This window comes from Triticum dicoccoides, chromosome 2B, assembly GCF_002162155.2.
Source record: "Triticum dicoccoides isolate Atlit2015 ecotype Zavitan chromosome 2B, WEW_v2.0, whole genome shotgun sequence".
Classification (NCBI taxonomy): domain Eukaryota; kingdom Viridiplantae; phylum Streptophyta; class Magnoliopsida; order Poales; family Poaceae; genus Triticum; species Triticum dicoccoides.
Genome location: NC_041383.1, coordinates 481,915,725 through 481,937,543, shown reverse-complemented (window position 1 = coordinate 481,937,543; position 21,819 = coordinate 481,915,725).

The window sequence follows — 21,819 nt, the reverse complement described above, 5'->3', positions numbered from 1 at the left end:
ACGTTGAGCGTGCAGTGCGGAAGTGTTATCAGAATAACTATTCTGCTAATATTAGCAGAATAGACCGGCTGTATTATTCCTATTTTGTATACACACTTAGCCATTATTATGCATGGGTCCAATGATGTAATATATATGTTCCTATTTTGTATACATATTTAATCGTCAAATGATGAAATATATATCGCCTTCCCTTCGTTCACTGCTCTCGGAAAAAAAAGGTGAGAGAAAATAAAGGAAAAGAAAAAGGAAAACTGGTTATAGTAGTAGTGGTTTACTGAAAAAGAGCTACATCTAGTCAAACTAGCAGTAGCGGTCTAAACACGCTACTGCTACGTCCACTTAACCCAAAATCCTCACTCTCCCTGCTTCATCCCGCCTCTTTTCCCCCCAAATCCCCACTCTCTCTTCCCCCGTCACACCGCCGCGCCCCGGCACTCGCCCCCGACCCCGGCGCTCGCCCCCGACCCCGACGCGCCACGCCTCCCTCCTCTGCTTCCTCCCCTCCCAACCTCGGCCGTCATCGAGCCTGCCTCCTCGCCCCTGCACCCTCTGTAAACCCCCCCTCTCTCTCCTAGCTAGGGTTCTTCGGTTAATTTACTTAGGTTTTAGTTAGGGCAGTAGGTTAATTAGGTTATCTATTTAGTTATGAATTTAGCTAGGTTTTAAAATAGGACAGAAATTTAGGGTTAAGCAATTGTAGTTAAAAGAAAAGGCAGCATTTAAGCAATTGTCCAAATCAACATCCCTTGTTAAAGAAAATTTAGGTAGGCTGAATTTATATGCAAATTTGAACTGGACATGTGATATGTGGACATGTCATGTTTGGAATTTGGACATGTCATTTGGACATGTGATGTTTTGGTTCAATTTTGGTAAATGATCCGAGTGGCCCATGTTACGCCAGAATGTTGATTCATTTCCGTTCTGGTGAATTTCAGGCGCTTGATGTGTCCATTTTTTAGCAAAGGTCATGCCGAAATTTTCCGTATATTTTGGCATGATTTGTGCTAGATAGTAGGCATATCGAGTGCTGGTACATAGATTTCTTTTTTATGTCATCTCTCATTTTTTCATACTTTTAGAAATAAATGAGGAGACTTAATCATAGGAAACATGTTGAACAACAAAGAAACTGGGCCTTCTAACCAAGATGCAGACGAGATGGATTATGAGGGTGAACAACAGTACCTTGACTATTTGACTGCTAAGCAAGGTTTGCAGGTCGGCCTCGATGATGGTACTGATGCCGACATCGACACCGACGACGCCGGCACCGATGGCGGCGCCGAGACCGGCGGGGAAGGTACCGGCGCTGATGCCGCTACCGAAAATAAGAAGCATAAGAAGAAGAGGATACGAAAACCTAACAAACTAGGGATTGGATGACTAGTGACCACAAAGATGGCACCTGGCAAGTTTGAGCCATTAGAGCCGGAAGAACCTCACAAGTGCTATGGGAACCAAGTAGGATGCATCCTACGGGAATGCGCGAGCATCAACGACAATGACTTAAGGACTAAAGAACATTTGACGCAGTTGCTCCTAACGAAGTTGCACAAGAGATTCAAGTTCCCCGATCGGGATGATAACATAGAACCACCGTGGGATGATCCGAAGATGAAAAAGATTAACAATCATGCCATGGGCATGTTCAACAATGAGTTGGCCTCCTGGAAAGGGAGGGTGAAACGAGATATTGAGGCTGAGGAACCCCTGTCCAAGATTCTAGAGGAAAATCCAACACTTACGGAAGAGGAGTTCAAAAAGTTCAAGGACACTTGCTCTACCGAGGCAGCCAAGGCTAAGGCTGCGAAATTCAGGAGCCTTCAGCAAAGGAACACGGGGAAGCATCACCTCGGAAGCCATGGCTACCTCGGTAAAAGGCCCATATGGGATAAGGAGGACGTGGAACGTGAAGTCACGGGTCTCCCAGACCCCTTCACGAAGTTCACCAACCCCTTGGAGCGTGACTTCATCAGGGACCGCTACAAGTGGGACAAGGAAAAAAAGGTTTTGTACACGGACCAGATCACGAGGAAATTGATTAGACTATTGGAGAAGCAACACCAGATTGCAGCCGAAAGCCCTACTTCTCTGATGAGGCCCAAGTGGGACACCCCTCTCAACCGGGCCTTGAACGAACTTAAGGGACTCCCTTTGGGCCAGCGGCTGCAATATGGTTGTGTGCATGGCGCTGGAGACGGTGCCACGTGGAAGGTGTTTTACAACAAGGGCCCGGAGGCCAAGAAGCAGAAAAAGAAGTTTAGTCAGGCGGACATCGACGCGAAGGTGAAGCTTGCGGCCGAGAAAAAAGTAGCTGAGAACGCGGAAAAAACAGCCGAGGAGAAAAATGAGTTGCTACAGCAGGCAGTCAATGCAGCTGTAACTGCCTGCAGAAATGATTTCGCTGCTAACTTGGTTCCGGCTATCATCAACTGGATGAAGGAAAATCCAGACAAGACGGTACATGATTTCCCGATGCCAAGTTTCGTCGGGAGCAACTCCATGAACAACAACAACACCGCACCATCACTTGCTCATGCAACCAGGCCTCCTCTCGCAGTCGCTCCCGCTCATAGCAGCCCGTCCTCAATCTCTGGCGCGCTAGGTGGGCCTTCGTCTTTGGCTGAGCTTGACGCCGTCACGATATTGAACCCCTTGAAACCCATGTTCCACAACCAGCCGATCCCCGCTGGGCACTTCAGGGTTAGCTTGTCCAGTGTGAATTCAGGGCACGAGGCTTTGCCTCCTCGAATACAGCATGTGGGAGAGGACGACGAGACTCCGCCGCGGATTGGAAGCTGAAAGGGTTGGGTGCTGCTATGGCCGAAGAATCTTATTCGTCTGGAGCCGGCGAGAGCACACCAATAACCACACATCAACAAGCATGTGCGGAGACCACCACCCCTCCTACGCAATTACCAGCTCATGTAGTGCCGGGTGAGAGCGGCGGACGATGTGATGAAGGGGGTGCAATAGTACTGGCAGATGTAATCGGTCCTGTAGAACAGAGAATGGATGATGAGACGGAGGTCCACCCTATGGGTTTCCTCAATACAACCGCGTATGACTGTGACATAGATATGATGAGTCAACCATATGACGAATCGGGCTATCAGCATGCTAATGAGGATATGTATGATATGCCCAGGCAGGAAGGTCGTTGGAAGGATTGCAAAAAGTCTCTCTTCATGAATTCCTCACAGGACACGCCTGAAGATGCCGCCTCAACACAGGCTCAACTAGACGGGGGTCATACAGTGCTTAGCCCGAGAACCCTGGGGCAGGGGGTAAGGAAGGGTCTGGAAGGTGTGCCCAAGAAAAAGGAGAGGAAGAGATTGGGGAAGATAACTGCCTCCAAACAAGCCAGAGCACATAGCACCCAGACGATGGATTCTGAAGAGCGTGTACCCGTGAAAGGTGCGTCCATGTTCCATCTCACCAGCGAACCGATGCTACCGCCAAAACCGTTGGAGGCACTATCAGGGGATCTCAGGAGACTGCACGACCATGTCCTGTCAATTGAGAAAAGCCTACTAGCCTCAAAGGATCCAGGATATCCGACATACGCGGCTCGTGTGCCTGAGGGGAAGTGCTACGTCGAGACACGGCCCGCGGAGGTGTTCTTCCTATGGTTTGACCATATCTTTGAGATGTTTCTGACAAGGCGGCTCGATTTAACAATCGTCCGCCTTTTTGCGCTACATATGAGCTCCATCATGAAGAGTGAAGAAGTCTTGCAAATCTGTGTGGCAGATCCGTACTACATGAACGAGTCTTTCTTGAGTCTCGGCGACTTTGAGTGTGAAACTGCTAGGGACTACCTCCAAAACTTCATGGTATAGAATAAGGACTGGGAAATTGTCCTCGTGCCTTATCATCCAAAGTAAGTCAGTTCCGTACAACCCTTTCGTACATTTCAATCATTCCTTCTCGCTCATATGGAGAATAATTTGACGTGTCTTTCCCCGCAGCAACGGGCACGCCGTCCTTATCGTTCTTTACCCGCAAGTCTCCCATGCCGTGTATTTTGACCCTTCCAGAGACTACGAGAAAAAGGACTACACACACATAATGACTATTCTAGATGATGCTCTCCAAGGCTTCAGCATTAGAGCTGGCCACATGCAGATCAGGAAACAAAGGAACAAGAAGATGGATTTCGCGCATAAAACTAACTTCTCCTGCATCCATGTCCCAAAACCAAGCAATAAGGATGGATTCTACATCGTCCATCTCATGATTCAGTTCAACACGGATCACCAAAAGCTTCGCATGACAAGAAGAAATGATGATCATATCCGCAAGTGGCTAGAATCTCATGGAGAAGCGGATTATAAACTTAGAGATGATTTCTTTCGCATCCAAAGGGACATTGTGATGATCATCATGAAAGAAGTCGTCGATGAGAAGGGGATGTTCCACCACGGCCCTATATCGCGAGCTGACATCCGAACTCGCATAGGCATGCAATGTCTAGACCTCACGCCGTTCAAGAAGCCAGGGTCCATCCTCGATGATATGGAAGGATGGAACTTCTAGTGATTTATGATGCCGATGATGATGATATGTGTCGGTTGAACTTGTATACTTTTTGTAGCGATGAAACTTTGTGATGTCCACGGTCCCTGCCGAACTTGCGTAACGCTACTTTGTTAGTTTTTGTACGATGACCTGCGTACCTCTAGTTAATTAGTTTGCGTACTATATGTTGCATCTAGTTGCTAACCCTTTCTTTTTCGTGTTGCTCTAGTATATTTTTTTTTACTATTTACTGCAAGGCAACAACCTCACAATCCTTTATTAATAACTAAAAAAACGAAGAATAGATACAAGTTTACAAATTTACAGGAAAAGAGAAAATATACTTACAAGATAAGGCTCTAAGAAAGGTTAGCTATCCAAGACAGTAAACTATCTTTATACTTACATCTAATCCTACGAGACAGAAGAGAAATGTCATGGATAAAGTTCCTTCTCCAAGCTCTAAAAGAAGGTTGCTCATTTTTTAAGATCTTCCCATTCCTTTGTGTCCAAATATTCCAAGTAGCAGTGAAGACAACCTCAGTGAAGCAAGGATGACCGAAATCCCTCCTAACTGTTTGAGCCATTTCATATGTGGTTTTGTTTGGTTGAACAAACCAAGAAATCCCAAGATAGTTCCAAAACCTTTGGCTAAAATTGCAAGCAAAGAAAAGATGAGCCTGATCCTCATGTTGTGCAAAGTTGCATAGCACACATGTGTCATCCTAGATGATCCAATGATGATGTTGCATCATATCCCTAATGTTCAAACGATCCATTAGGAGAAGCCAGCCAAACACTTTGAACTTGAGCGTGCATGCACACATCCAAATCCATTTGTAGATGGGGTCAACCACTAGGTATGAGAAGCAAGAGTCATAGTAAATCTTTGACATAAAAACACCAGACCTTGAAGGCCACTTCCAAATGTATTTGCTCTCACCATCCAGATTGATCAAAGGCGGCAGGGCCTGGAGCTGTGTGAATTCCGAGTAGGCCTCCCATGATAGAGATAAATGGAAATGATCCAATACATCAGGCCGCTCCATAAACTCCTTGACAGTGATTGCATCATCAAATACAAATGAATGTAGCCTCGGGAAGCAGTCGTGTAAAAGGACAACACGATTTCCCAGCTGCCAACGGTCCAGCCAAAACAACACCGTGTCACCAACATGAACTTGTGGAATAGCTAGCTTGCAGAAATTAGGATATAAGCGCATGACATCACGCCACCAAAAGGAGCCACAGTTCTGGGTGCTTTGGGGTGGTGACGATGCATAATAAGTGCCCCAAATTAATGATACCCAAGGCACGTCCACTTTATTATGGAACTTGAAGAGATGCTTTAGTAACAAAGCCTCATTTTGAATGCCCAAGTTAAGAACACCCAAACCACCGGATTTCTTAGGGCGACAGACTAAATCCCAAGCAGCCAATGATTGACGTGGGTTATCCGTGTTGCCTCTCCACAGACATTGCCTCATGATTCGCTCTAACTGCTGCAAAATGCCCTTGGGAAGAGATAAGGTACACAAGAAGTATATTGGCATGGAACACAACACCGACTGTAGAAGTTGTAGTCGGCTTCCTTTATTTAGTAGGCATGAGGAAGCAGATAAGCGTCACTCAACACGATCAACCAGAGGCAGCAGATCATAGATTGTAGGCCTAGAAGTTCCCATTGGCAATCCTAGATACGTGAATGGCATTGACCCAACATCGCATCCAAGCAAAGAAGCCACCCTAGCACCTTCCGCATTAGTCATGTTTATTGGAATGAGTGAGGACTTACTAAAGTTTACACGTAATCTTGTTGACGCCGCAAATTTGTCAAGAATCTCCTTGAAAGCAATAAGCTGATCATCGATCGCAGTCAGAACAATTAAAGTGTCGTCGGCATATTGTATGATCGGGTAGTCGCTGGAGCTGGTTGGGATTGGCAGTGAGAGGATGTTCCTGGAGCACATCTCGTTGATTACAGATTGCAATAAATCAACCGCAATCACAAAGAGCAACGGTGAGAGAGGATCCCCCTGACGCACGCCCGTTCTGCAAATAAAGTGATTGCCCGGCACACCGTTGAGAAGCACAGAAGAAGATCCCGTAGACAATATGCTATTGATCCATCTAGTCCACCGGGAGTTAAAACCCTTGCATTGTAAAATTCTGAGATTAAGTTCATGCTCAATTGTGTCGAAGGCCTTCTTGAAATCCAGCTTAAGGAGGACGATGGGTCGCTTCGAGGCTTTGCATTGGTGTATATACTCAAAACACCAGGCCAGGCAATCTTGAATAGAACGACACCGAAGAAAACCATATTGATTGCGGTGGATGCATCTGAGTATCACTTTCTGAAGGCGGTTAGCAAGCAGCTTAGTTAAAAACTTCAAGCACGTGTTGGTCAACGAGATGGGCCTAAAGTCTCCGACAACTTCAGGGCTCAGCTTTTTGGGGATCAGAGTAATTAATGAAGTGTTAAGACATTCCAGATTGCATCTCCCCTCATAGAACTCCTTCACAAGTTGCATGAAATCCTCCTTTAGGATTGGCCAACACTTCTTTAAGAACATACCAGAAAAACCATCGGGACCAGGAGCACGATCCGGTGGCATGTTCTTAATGCCAGATTCAACCTCGGAATCAGAGAAAGGCTCGGATAAATCCTCAAGGCCATCAACACGCACAATTAAGGTGTCCAAATCAAAACCCATGCGGATTCCTTTTGCATTGCCCATTCGCTGATTAAAATCAGACCAAAACATGCTAGCTAGTTGTTGGTGATCCGAGACCACATTACCTTCTGCATTCTTAATTGAAGAAATTGTGTTTCTCCAAAACCTTTCGGTGGCCATGGCATGGAAAAAAATTCGAATTTTCCTCACCAACTTTAATGCTGCGTATAGTACAACGTTGCTTCCAATATACAAATTGCCAATGTAACATATCCTCTAGATGCAATTTCACAATTCGCCTGAAATTAAACTCTGGCCTAGTCAAAGGCCTAATCTCCACCAGTCCATCAAAGTGAAGAATCACTTTGTTGCAGTCAGAAATGAGATCCTTAACTGTGGACACATTGAGGTGCCATTTCTTGAGGGCATATCAAAGTGCCTTGAATTTAGAGGAAATAGTTAAGGCAGCCAAGGATCTGGCCACAGACTTGTTCCAAACTTGAGCAACACAATCATAAAAGCGAGGCAAATCAATCCAATAATTTTCAAAGCAAAAGACTTTAGCCTTAGGAATAGCAGTAGCAATTGAGACCACGCACGGGACATCATCAGAGGCCGTGCGTGCAAGCGGTAATACTAGCGTGTTGGGATGATCCGAAGTCCATGCAACTGAAGTAAAAAACCAGTCAATCTGTTCAAGTAAAGGTTCAGTTTGCATATTTGACCAAGTGAATTCCCGTCCCTTAATTGGTAGCTCAACAAGACCCAAGTGGCCAATCACTTCCTCAAACAGAAAGATATCGCTGACATTACCCCCAGGTAGGATACGATTTTCCAACGACCGCATAAAATTGAAATCGCCCAAAAGCAGCCAATTATCATCACAATTGATGTCAAGGTTGTATAACCATTGCACAAAATCATCGCGGGCCAGACCCTGGCAAGGGCCATAAACTGACACTAGGGTCCAAACTTCAGAAGTATGCTTAGAGCGGAATTCCAGAATAATACCATAATGCCTTGCCTCAATTAATTTACCCTCAAAGAAAGAGGAATTCCAAATGATGACCATACCAGTCGAGGCACCCACCGAAGGCACATACGAAAAATTGTCAAAACGTCATGGATAAAACTTCCTAATAAACCTATGATCAATATGCATACACTTCGTTTCTTGGAGACAGACCACAGAGCAGCCACTTTCATCAATCTTTTGTTTAACCTCTAATTGTCGTGCTTCAGAATTAAGACCACGCACGTTCCAACATAAAACCTTCGAGTCTTTAAACCCGGACTGATTCATTACAAACCATAATAGAAAGCAACAAAAGTAGATCACGTAATGACCTACACAGACCAGCTAAGCATAGCCATGGGAGAGAGAACCCAAAATGAAAACATAAATAAAGATAGATGGCATATAAATCGGTACGCCATGGACCATAAAGTTGTCCGATGCAACTAATCATCAGAACTCTTGCTGCTGGAGGAGGTAGAAGGATCAACCTCAAGCTTATCCTTGGAGTTCTTCTCGGGAGCAATGCACAGACGTGCCCTGATACACTGAAGATCAGTAATAGGCATTGGTGGAGGCACTGTAGGGTTTCCCTCCAGCTGTGATGAGCTGGTTCGCCGCCTCTTGAAAGTACGCTGGGTCTTGATCTGCTGGGAGCCTCTGCATGGGGATCTATGATAGCCATCGTGTAACGCACTTAGACGTGCACTGCAGCGCACCTCTGTGTCTACCAAAATCTTAGCAGATCTTGGTTTCCGGCCACGCTTCATGCTCACCTCAGGGACAACAGAGAACTCAAAGGACTCGGTGATAGGTTTAGAGAGATCATCAAAGCAAAGAGCCCTTGCAACTGGTCTCCTAACTGGAGAAGCCTGACGTGGAAAGTTGTAAGAGGATTCTGGCGGAGGCTGCAAAGAGAAGCTGACATCTGCTCCATTGTAACAAATATCCCATGAGCTCTTAGACAACAGTAGAGACCCAAAATCAGACTTGAACACAAACTTTGGGATTTCAGCAGTGAAAATAGCCGACAAGAACTTCTGGAAAGTGCGCTGCCATTGCATAACAGGTGGCAGAATAGGGCCAAATACAGTGAGAACTTGCCCAACATGAAGAGGAGGCTGCATAGGGGCCGCTGTTTGCCGCAAGATCACCATATCAGAAATTGGTTGACATTAACAGAATCATTTGAAACTTGCAGAATGATTGATTCCTGCGACTGGTTCGCCTCAACATGATTTTCATCCACAAGCTCCTGCTGCACATGCAGATCATCATGTGGAGCCTCCTGGTGATGTGGTTCATGATCGTGAGCCGTTGGTGGTAGTTCATCCCAACCAATTTCAGGAAATTCCGGCATAACCCAGTTATGGTTATGAAATTGCAGATGCCCAGGGAGTGGGTGAGGGTTGCCATCAAAGGGCATCGGATCCTCACCAGGTGGCAAGATATCAGCAAAGTCTGCGGAGAATATGTATATCAGAGCAGACCAAGATATGTGTGAACCCCCAAAGTCAGCAAACTCTCGATAGACCACATCACGCGACACTAAGGTAGTTGCCGGAAAAGAAACGTACGCCAAAGTACGAACAAGCATAGGATCATCCTGGTGCCAATGATGGAAACGGCCAAAAGTGCTGATTGCATCTACAATATACTGCGTGCGCCTATAATCCATGGGTATCCCAACAATCATAAACCATCCCCGATGAAAACCCTGAATAGATCTGTAATTAATACCCTCATCATGTGGCACAAATCGAACAAATCTATCATTGTCAAGTTCAAACAGAGGATGATCTACAAGAGCTTGCCTAGCAACCAGACTACGGAAACACAAGAGTCCAACTCCTTGAATCCAAGGCTGATCATCAAGAACGGCGTGGCCAAGATTGTTGACAAAAAAATCACTGACCATATTTCTGAAGATGGGAAGTTCTTCAGGCAGGGGAGCAGGCTCGATGATGGAAATGGCGTATTCTTCATGCTGACGATCAGGAGCCACAACTGGAGAGAAGGAGGTGCGCGGAAGTCGCCGCGGACCACCGTCGATGATATCGAAACTCGACGGGATGAAAGGCGTGGGGTCGAGGGCAAAGGTAGCCATTGCTGGATGCGGTGAAGGAGCCGCAGAGGATAATAGTGGAGCTAAGCTGGGCGGTGGTGGCGAGGTAGGTGGTGGTGGCGTGGTGGGCGGTGGCTCGACGGGCAATGGCGGAAGCGATGGGGTGGCAGGCGTGATGGGACTGGGCAAAGACCCAACTGGGCTAGCTGGGAAGGAAACCGAGCCGTCGGGCGAGGAAATCTCAGCTGAGCGGCCCGGGGAAGTAGGATTGACCCGTGGGACCCACTTGTAAGTCAGAGAATGCGCAGAGTCGGAGCATCCTTTGGCTCTGTGGCCCAGACAAAAGCATCTACAACAGCGTATATGTTTGTTGCGCGAACTAGTATAATGCAGCATAGATAAACAATTCTGGCATTTCCAAACATTGAACACAATATCATCAATGAGATCGTTAATTCTAGCAGCATCCTCAGAAGAATCCGGTAGTTGGTCATCCATAACAGCCTGAGTAGATTTTCCAACTGTGGAAACAGAATAATCCAAAAAAGCCCGAGATGGTTGGGTCGCAGACTGGGCCGTAACAACCCCGCCCGAGGCTGGGGATCCATGTTGGACCGGCAAGCCATGTTGGGCTGGAGAGACTGGTGCAACACAATCACGTGCCACGGAAACAGGTGACACCTGCAAATCTTGATGTAATTGGTTGGGTGCAGATCCGGATATGATGGTGGTGTTCCTGGCAGGGACGTTGGTCGTTCCGAAAGAGATGGGTGGCGTTGCCACGGTCCACTGGAGGTTGGTCACCGGCAGTGGGGTCATGATCACTTTCTCCCTTGGATTCACGACGTAGCCGGCATCCGAAATCGCATAAACACAAGGCTTTGTAGCTGGGTATCTATAACCCTTGCAAGCAGGGTATTGCTGGAACGTGGCAAAAGAAATATTCTTCCTCAAAGATGAACCTGATCTAAAAGATGATTTAGCCGGAGTTTTAGGCATGGCTAGCAACCCCAAAGTGGCATGCTTCTTAGAGGGACTAACAAGAATCCACTCGGCGTCACACTCCTTTTTCCAGATCTTAAACTCATGATTCCAATTAGGACCACCATTCCCCCAAAGATGAAAATAACATTTGAATTGTGGGCACGAAAACGATCTCAACTGAAGAATGTAGAGGCCAACTTGCTTGCATGAGACAATAAAAGAGAATACCTTGTCTCGGATGAGTTGAAACAAAAATTCAATGGCCGAACCCCCAATCGCTGATTCCAAAGCAGTCGCCACAGAATCGTCATTAAGATGGAATATATGTCTACTGAAAGACACAACCATAATGAAATGGCCCGTGTCATCTGTGGGATTAATATATCTCCCACAAAGATTGAAAACCTTGTCCACAAAGATGGAGCCCGCTGAGAAATTAAAATCCAATGTTAATCCACCAGAAGGACCCATATGAAATGGGTATAGGCGTGTAGATCAGAAGCCACCGGAGGAGATGAGCAGGGGGGAATGCAAATCACTGGCTAGAAGAGCAGATCACCGGAAAACCTAGGTCAGAGATGGGAGGTGTGGGTGGGTGGGGGGAGAGCCATGTCTTTGATGTTAAAAACTAAGTTTTTGACTCAATTGTTTTGCAAAACCTCTGTACTTTGCTCTAGTATATTTTGTTGCATATGATTGTACATCCTCTTCATGAAGATGCATCTCTAACAGGTACCTAGTTTCTTGATGGAGAGATGGAAGTGCTATGTCGTGTACAAAGGGAAGGTTCCGGGGGTGTACAACGAGTGGCCTGAGTGTCAGGCGCAAGTGATTCGGTTCTAGGGCACCAGCCATAAAGGCTTCAAAAGCAGATAAGGAGAAGCTAGTTACTTAAGGTTCACGCTAGCGCGAGAGAGGACTCGTAACTGCCACCTCATGTACTGCATAGTTCTGCTCTCACTCATAGTGATAGCTCTTCTCGCGTATACCTTTGTTTAGATGGATGACGTTGTAGTTGCAAGTATTCGAGACTTGCATGTATCGCTATTTTTGAGATGATGACAAGATACCACTTTGTGTTGGATGATGATTATGATGAGACTATTTGTATGTATATGCTATGATTACATTTTTGGTCTCGCAGGCATTTGTATGTGTATCATGATGACATTTGTATGTGCTAAAGATTCTTCTATAAAGCCTGTTCAAATACAAAACAAATATGCAGAAAAAACAAAAACTATTAAAATTAGCAGTAGCGAGTGGAGAAAAGTTAGCAGCAGCGCGATAGTAGCAGTAGCGCGCACAGGAGAAGCACGCTATAGCTCTTAGCAGTAGCGAGCTCACGGAAGAACACTGTTGCTACACTTGTATATCAATAGCGCAAGCGCACACGCGCTGCTTCTACGGGTTAGCTATTACAAAACAGCAAAATAGAGCTACCTATGAGCTCCTACAGCGATTTCACGTCCTTAACCGTCCGAGTACACTTAAGAACGGTCTAGATCTCTTGGTCCATCCCACCACTCTTGTCTCCATGTTTTCACCCCGTAATCGGGCTGCTACTCTGCAGGTTGACCTAGGCGCTCTCTCCTTAATCGGGCCGACCAGGCCACCACTCGTGAATGGTAAACGAGGCCTGCCCTGTGCTCTCTCTTTTCGATCGATCGATCGATTTATCCCGAAGCTGTGTGCGCTCATCATCTAGTGGCGGCGGCGGCGGAATAATGGCAAGAAAGTCCAGCCATCTCCCCCATTAGTGATTTCTTCTTCAAAATTTTCATCTTGCTTATAGGTTGGCTCATGTTCCTTGTTTCCTTGGCCTGGCAGGGAAGCAGCTACATAATGTAATTTTAGGATGCTTGTTGTTGTAGAACCTGTTGGAAATCGCTGAAGTCAAACTGCTTGGATGGCTTCGGGGTGGCGATGAAGGTGCTAGCTGCTTCTGCCTTCCGTTCCTTCTCGCCACATTTGCAGTTCCGAGTGAAGTGGGCGCAGGGATATAGTCCCACCCCCTCTCCTTCTGATTGCTCCTTCTCCTTCTGATTGTTCTTTGTGTTCTTCATGTTCTTTGTCAAACTTCAAATTTCTTTTTATTGATTGAACAATGAGTTTGGTTTTAATTCCCATGTGAGAAGATCCTTCTGAGGAAGGTCAAGATTCGATACAGAAATTCTGAATATGACATTTGATTCTGATTGTGTGAGATTTATGTCTAATTTAAATCATCTTGGCATGAGTATTGTGTGTTCAACTGCTGATCAAGTGAGTTGTGGATTTATCTCTTTGCTTACACTGTGACTAAAACAAGTTTTGTTTCCTATTATAGCTTCTTTTTTTTAGATTTTTGTGTGTTATTCTCGAACATATTGTGCGTGCAATTAATTTCTAGAACTATTGTTCCCTTTCTTAAGAGTTCATGTTCACTATTAATTTCTGAAAGTCAACGTTCATGTTGCTGAGCCACAAGTGCTCGCGAAAGTATTACATGGCAAGTGGAGCGCAGGGTGAGTGCCCATGTTTTAGCAATCTTGGGTTCCTTTTTCAAGATTTAGGATTTAGTTTGGTTAAGATTCCTTATCGCACTGTGCTGGCACTGCCTGATGTATGGTTTTTAAGCTTTTGAGACCTACAGGCAAGTATTGGCAGGCGGCCGGTGAAGCCGAAGCCATTTTTGCTTAATTTGATAATATATGATAATGCAGACAGTCTGTTAAATATGATAAGGAGTTTCCCAAGATGTACATGTGAACCTATTCTTAGGTTTACTTCACCAGATGACATGAAATTGATAAAGCTAACTTTCCATTCCTATAATGATTTGACAAGGTCCAATTGCACTATCACCATGCGTCCCACGCTCTCTAAAACAATAGTCCATCAGTTGTGAGATCTTTTAATGCTCATATCATGGTCGCCACGTCATAAATAAAATCCATAGCATCACTTTTGGATCTGACGTTTTTATGTGTACCTGACACGCTGTGAGGATTAAAGCTTCACTTGAGTCAATTCAAAATATTGTTTACAGTTGATCTATATTGTTTACTGGGAGTTAGATCCAAAACGCTAATTTTGTTATGGTCTCACTGCATCACTGAGACGCACCTACCAAAATTTACTGGTAAAGCTTAACACCTTTAACTATTATCTTGGAAATATCTCTCGCATATTCAAATTTTCTCAAATACTGCTTGGATTATTTTAAAAGTGAAGTGCATCCTAGGTCCTTGAACTATTTTGAAGGTCTCATGTAGGTCCTCAAACCATGAAAAGTGTCATCCAGGTTCTCAGAAATCTTTGAAGTGTAATAAGTGTGTATATATGTGACACTTCTGAAATAGTTCAATGACCTACATGACTCCTTTGAAATAGTTTGAGGACCAGGATGACACACATATTGCACTTTGAGGATCTAGATGATGATTTTCATAGTTCGAGAACCTATGTGACACATCCGAAATAGTTCGAGGACCTATGATGCACTTCACTCATTGATAGTTTGTTTATTCAACGTCAATATGGGCGGGCGCGACAAAGAGCGCCTACATGTTCTAGTAGCGCCTTATTAGTAGCGCCGCCTCCCGCACTACTGATATACCTAGAACTCGCGCTGCTGCTAGGCTTTTCCCTAGTAGTGTACTATTACTCCACACATCGTCCCCTATCCAACATGCATCTAGAGTATTAAGTTCATAAGAACGGAGTAACACATTAAGCAAGATGACATGATGTAGAGGGATAAACTCAAGCAATATGATATAAACCCCATCTTTTTATCCTCAATGGCAACAATACAATATGTGCCTTGCTGCCACTACTGTCACCGGGAAAGGACACCGCAAGATTGAACCCAAAGCTAAGCACTTCTCCCATTGCAAGAAAGATCAATCTAGTATGCCAAACTAAACCGATAATTCGAAGAGTCTTGCAAAGATATCAAATCATGCATTTAAGAATTCAGAGAAGAACCAAATAATATGCATAGATAATCTTGTTCATAAATCCACAATTCATCGGATCTCGACAAACACACCGCAAAAGAGTATTACATCGAATAGAGATCCAAGAACATCGAGGAGAACTTTGTATTGAGAATCAAAGAGAGAGAAGAAGCCATCAACCTAATAATTATGGACCCAAAGTTCTGTGGTAAACTACTCACGCTTCATCGGAGAGGCAATGGTGTTGATGTAGAAGCCCATTGTGATCGATTCCCCCTCCGGCAGATCACCGTAAAAGGCCCCAACATGGGATCTCATGGGTACAGAAGGTTGCGGCGATGGAAAAGTGGTTTCGTGTCTCTTCCTGATGTTTCCAGGGTATAAGAGTATATATAGGCGAAATAAGTACACCGGTGGAGCTACGAGGGGCCAACGAGGGTGGGGGGCGCGCCTACCCCCCTGGGCGCGCCCTCCTGCCTCGTGGACGCCTCGTGGCGTTTCTGACTTCAACTCCAAGTCTTCTAGTTTCCTTTCGATCGAAGAAAGATCATCACGAAGTTTTCATTCCGTTTGGACTCCGTTTGGTATTCCTTTTCTGGAAAACTCTAAAATGGGCAAAAAAAGTAGAAACTAGCACTGGGCCTCCGGTTAATAGGTTAGTCCCAAAAATAATATATGAGAGCATATTAAAGCCAATTAAACATCCAAAACAGATAATATAATAGCATGGAACAATCAAAATTATAGATACGTTGGAGACGTACCAAGCATCCCCAAGCTTAATTCATGCTCGTCCTCGAGTAGGTAAATGATAAAAATAAATTTTTTGATGTGGAATGCTACCTAGCATATTTATCAATGTAATTTTCTTTATTGTGGCATGAATGTTCAGTTCCGAAAGTTTCAAGACAAAAGTTTAATATTGACATAAAAATAATAATACTTCGAGCATACTAATAAAGAAATCATGTCTTCTCAAAATAACATGGCCAAAGAAAGCTATCCCTACAAAATCATATAGTCTGGTTATGCTGTATCATCATCACACAAAGTATTTAATCATTCACTAGCCCAATGACAAGCCAAGCAATTGTTTCATACTTTTGATGTTCTCAAACTTTTTCAATCTTCACACAATACATGAGCATGAGCCATGGACCTAGCACTGTAGGTGGAATAGAATGATGGCTGTGGAGAAGACAAAAAGGAGAAGATAGTCTCACATGAACTAGGCGTATCAACGGGCTATGGAGATGCCCATCAATAGATATCAATGTGAGTGAGTAGGGATTGCCATGCAACAGATGCACTAGAGCTATAAGTGTATGAAAGCTAAAAAAGAAACTAAGTGGGTGTGCATCCAACTTGCTTGCTCACGAAGACCTAGGGCACTTTTGAGGAAGCCCATCATTCGAATATCCAAGCCAAGTTCTATTATGAAAAATTCCCAATAGTATATGAAAGTGACAACATAGGAGACTCTCTATCATGAAGATCATGGTGCTACTTTGAAGCACAAGTGTGGTAAAAGGATAGTAGCATCGCCCCTTCTCTCTTTTTCTCTCATTTTTTTATTTGGGACTTTTATCTTTTTATGACCTTTTTTTTCTTTTTTTATTTAGTCCGGAGACTTGCCCCGACTTGTGGGGGAATCATAGTCTCCAGCATCCTTTCCTCACTGGGACAATGCTCTAATAATGAAGATCATCACACTTCTATTTACATATAACTCAAGAACTACAAATCAATACTTAGAACAAAATATGACTCTATGTGAATGCCTTAGGCGGTGTACCAGGATGTGCAATGATTCAAGAGTGACATGTATGAAAAATTATGAACGGTGGCTTTGCCATCAATACGATGTCAACTACATGATCATGCAAGGCAATATGACAATGATGGGGCGTGTCATAATAAACGAAATGGTGGAAAGTTGCGTGGCAATATATCTCGGAATGGCCATGGAAATGCCATAATAGGTAGGTATGGTGGCTGTTTTGAGGAAGGTATATGGTGGGTGTATGGTACCGGCGAAAGTTGCGCGGTACTAGAGAGGCTAGCAATGGTGGAAGGGTGAGAGTGCGTATAATCCATGGACTCAACATTAGTCATAAAGAACTCACATACTTATTGCAAAAATTTATTAGTTATCAAAACAAAGTACTGCGCGCATGCTCCTAGGGGGATAAATTGGTAGGAAAAGACCATCGCTCGTCCCCGACGGCCAGTCATAAGGGAGACAATCAATAAATAAATCATGCTCCAACTTCATCACATAACGGTTCACCATACGTGCATGCTACAGGAATTACAAACTTTAACACAAGTATCTCTCAAATTCACAACTACTCTACTAGTGTGATACTAATATCACCATCTTCATATCTCAAAACAATCATAAAGAATCAAACTTCTCATAGTATTCAATGCACTTTATATGTAAGTTTTTATTATACCCATCTTGGATGCCCATCATATTAGGACTAATTTTATAACCAACGAAAATTACCACGCTGTTCTAAAAGTCTCTCAAAATAATATAAGTGAAGCATGAGAGATCAACAATTCCTATAAAATAAAACCACCACCGTACTCTAAAAAGATATAAGTGAAGCACTAGAGCAATATTGTCTAGCTCAAAAGATATAAGTGAAGCAGATAGAGTATTCTAATAAAATCTGATTCATGCGTGTCTCTCCCAAAAGGTGTGTACAGAAAGGATGATTGTGGTAAACTAAAAGCAAAGACTCAAATCATACAAGACTCTCCAAGCAAAACACATATCCTGTGGTGAATAAAAATATAGCCTCAAGTAAAGTTACCGATAGACGAAGACAAAAGAGGGGATGCCTTCCGGGGTATCCCCAAGCTTAGACTTTTGGTTGTCCTTGAATTTTAACTTGGGGTGCCTTAGGAATCCCAAATCTTAGGCTCTTTCCACTCCTTATTCCAAAATCCATCAAATCTTTACCCAAAACATGAAAACTTCACAACACAAAACTTCCACAGAAATCTTATGAGCTCCGTTAGTATAAGAAAATAAACCACCACTTTAAGGTACTGTAATGAACTCATTCTTTATTTATATTGGTGTTAAACCTACTGTATTCCAACTTCTCTATGCTTCATACCCCCCGACACTACTCATAGATTCATCAAAATAAGCAAACAACACACGAAAAACAGAATCTGTCAAAAATAGAACAGTCTGTAGCAATCTGTAACTTCTGAATACTTCTGTAACTCCAAAAATTATTAAATAAATTGGTGGACGTGAGGTATTTTTCTATTAATCTTCTTCAAAAATAATAAACCTAAAATCACTTTTCAATAAAAAATGACAGCTATTCTCGTGAGCGCAAAAGTTTCTGTTTTTTACAGCAAGATCGCAAAGACTTCACCCAAGTCTTCCCAAAGGTTTGACTAGGCACAAACACTAATTAAAACATAAAACCACATCTAAACAGAAGTTAGATGAATTATGTATTACTAAACAGGAGCAAAAAGCAAAGAACAAAAATAAAATTGGGTTGCCTCCCAACACTCACATGAAAGGTAGCAACAGAAACACAAGGAGAGCATCATGTAGCACGTGAAAAACACATCTAAGTATAACATACTTCCTATGCATATGCATTTTATAAGCAAACAAATTATCAAGACAAGCAAAAACTAGCATATGCAAGGAAGAAGATAGAGATGGTAGAAATTGAGGGAGTCCTGGATTAGGGGGTATCAGGATAGCCGAACTGTGTACAACGTCCGGGCTATTGAAGCGTGAAGATACAAGACTCAAGACTTCGGCCCGTGTCCGGATGGGACTCTCCTTTGCGTGGAAGGCAAGCTTGGCGATCCGGATATTATATTTCCTTCCTTGTAACCGACTCCATGTAAACCCTAGCCCTCTCCAGTGTCTATATAAACCGGAGAGGTTGGTCCTTAGAAGGCCGATCACAATTACAATCATACCATCATAGGCTAGCTCTTAGGGTTTAGCCTCTATGATCTCATGGTAGGTCTACTCTTGTACTACCCATATCATCAATATTAATCAAGCAGGAAGTAGGGTTTTACCTCCATCGAGAGGGCCCGAACCTGGGTAAACATCTGTGTCCCTTGCTTCCTGTTACCATCAGCCTTGACACATAGATCGGGACCCCCTACCCGAGATCCTCCGGTTTTGACACCGACATTGGTTCTTTCATTGAGAGTTCCTTTGTGACGTCGCCACAAGGCTTGATGGCTCTTTCAATCATCATCAACAACGCTGTCCAGGGTGAGGCTTTCCTCCCCGGACAGATCTTTGTGTTTGGTGGTGAGGGAGTCCTGGATTAGGGGGTGTCCAGATGGCCGGACTATGACCTTTGGCCGGACTCCCGGACTATGAAGATGCAAGATTGAAGACTCCGTCCCGTGTCCGGTTGTAGCGACCCGACCCGAATGGGTCAAGTCTCTGTGCTTACGTGTCATCCCTGGATCGGTATGCTGACACACGCAGTACTCGAGGATTTATAACAGAGGTAAATCACATGTATAAAGTAACGTAAAACTATTACCTCAATCCAAAATAGCGGAAGCAACAAGGTTGTGGATTCCCATCAACACTAACGGCAAAGTTGAGTATAGGAAATCGTAACCCTAACGTATCACTTACTCGTCGTAAGATCCTACAACATGAGACGTTGCAGCCACAGAGGGTCGGTACATTGAATGTACTGGCAAATTAACACCATAGAGCAATGATGAATAAAGGCTATCACTACATGCATATTTGGCTGGTGGAGGCTCTATGGTTATAATGTGTTTGCGAAAAGCCAATTTTCCCCTACTGCAAAGGAATAAATTTATTTAACTATCATGGTGGTTGTTAAACATTGAGAATGGTTGACAGCATTCTCAATCCCAATTAAAAGTACTCATTAAAACCCAACAATATTAATTAGAAGTAGCATGATGAGATTCACATGAAAATCCAAGTTCTAGATACTCAAGATGTCCATAACCGGGGACACGGCTGATCATGATTAGTTTGTACACTCTGCAGAGGTTTGCGCACTTATCCCACAAGACTCGATCGCCTCCGTTTGATTTCTCGCACTACATGATGTTTGAGAAACGAATGACCGAGACATAGTCTTTCGAAAGTGCTAGCACCTTACATGTGGGTAGACCGGTACACCTACTTTCCCCTACATCTGCTAGTCTACCCGTAAGAGTTCGCACAACTTAATCAACTATGCCAGAGCCCATAATGGCTTGTGGTTGCACATGGAAATTTCTAGTTTGAATAATCTCATGATCCCTTTGAGCCTGGGTGGCGGTCCGAAGAAATACAGGCAAGTCCTAGAAACCCAGGTGCCTAGACAGGCAAGTCCTGGAGTAACCAGGTGCCTCAATCCACCCAGATGTGTGTTTAAGTTGCCACCTTAAATAAACCATTAATTAAAAATCTCACATCTATCATGGAAATTCACTCACCCAATCCACGTCTACGAGCATAGCATGGCATAATAGGCAAATGTAGAAGTAACTCCCAAGGGGTTTGAAAATAAAACAGGTAATAGGTACTACCTCAATCTACTTCCCATCCCACAATTTAATTAGATCCTAATCATACAATGTTTGAGGATTGGTCTAATGCATAAAACTGGGTATGAGAAAAGGTATGATCAAAGTGTGAACTTGCCTGCAATGTTAATGAAGATGATTCGCACTCAAAACACTTGATAGTTCTACTCGTCACACTCCGGTCAATCTATCGTGAGCAAGCAATAGTAACCACTCATAAGCAATCACTCAAAAGATCGGAAAGAACGAAGAGTACGATTCAAAAAACATCAAAACCAAGCGAATGACTCTTGCAGCATAAAACAATTTCTAACAGTACCAAAACTACGTGTATTTGGCCTTATAAGAAAGTTTAGGTCAAGAGCTTCGATTTGCAAAAAGAATCAACTCAAACGGAGTTATAAAACTCAAGTTATAATCAAACGAAGTTCTAATTCAAATTTTAAACTTTCAAAAACATGTTTGAGTTGTTTTACTGTATAGAGGGTATCATAACGAAGAAGTGGGCGTTGGTTTCATTGGATTTGGATAAACGAGTAAAAAGTTGTGGTTGTTTGAAGATTAGGGACTAATCTGTAAATAAAATAGTCACAGACGGGTCCCTGGCCGAAATTAAAAAATAAAAGAAAAACCTATTGAACGAACGCTCGTTTTCTAACTCTAACCAGCGAACGCTCTCTAAATAATTAGACTAAAACACAAAACCGGGTTTTAAAAAAACTGAAACCCTAAAAAGGAAAAACTGGCGAACCGGGCGGTTTATTACCGGACCCGGAAAACCGACGGGTCGGGCGGCGGATCTGGCGTTTCCGGCGAGGCAGTGGACTCCGGCGAGGCAGGGCGGCGGCTCCGGCGATCGTCGAGGCCGACGAAGTGGTCGGGGAGGGGCGGCGCTAGGCGGCGGGTGCAGTGGTGGCGACGACGGTGGTCATCGGCTGCGAGGGTGGCGGCTTCGGGCGGCGGGTGCGGTGGTGGCGACGGCGGTGGTCAGTAACGGCGGGGCTCGGCGGATCTCGCCGGCGGCGGCGAGGCGTGGGA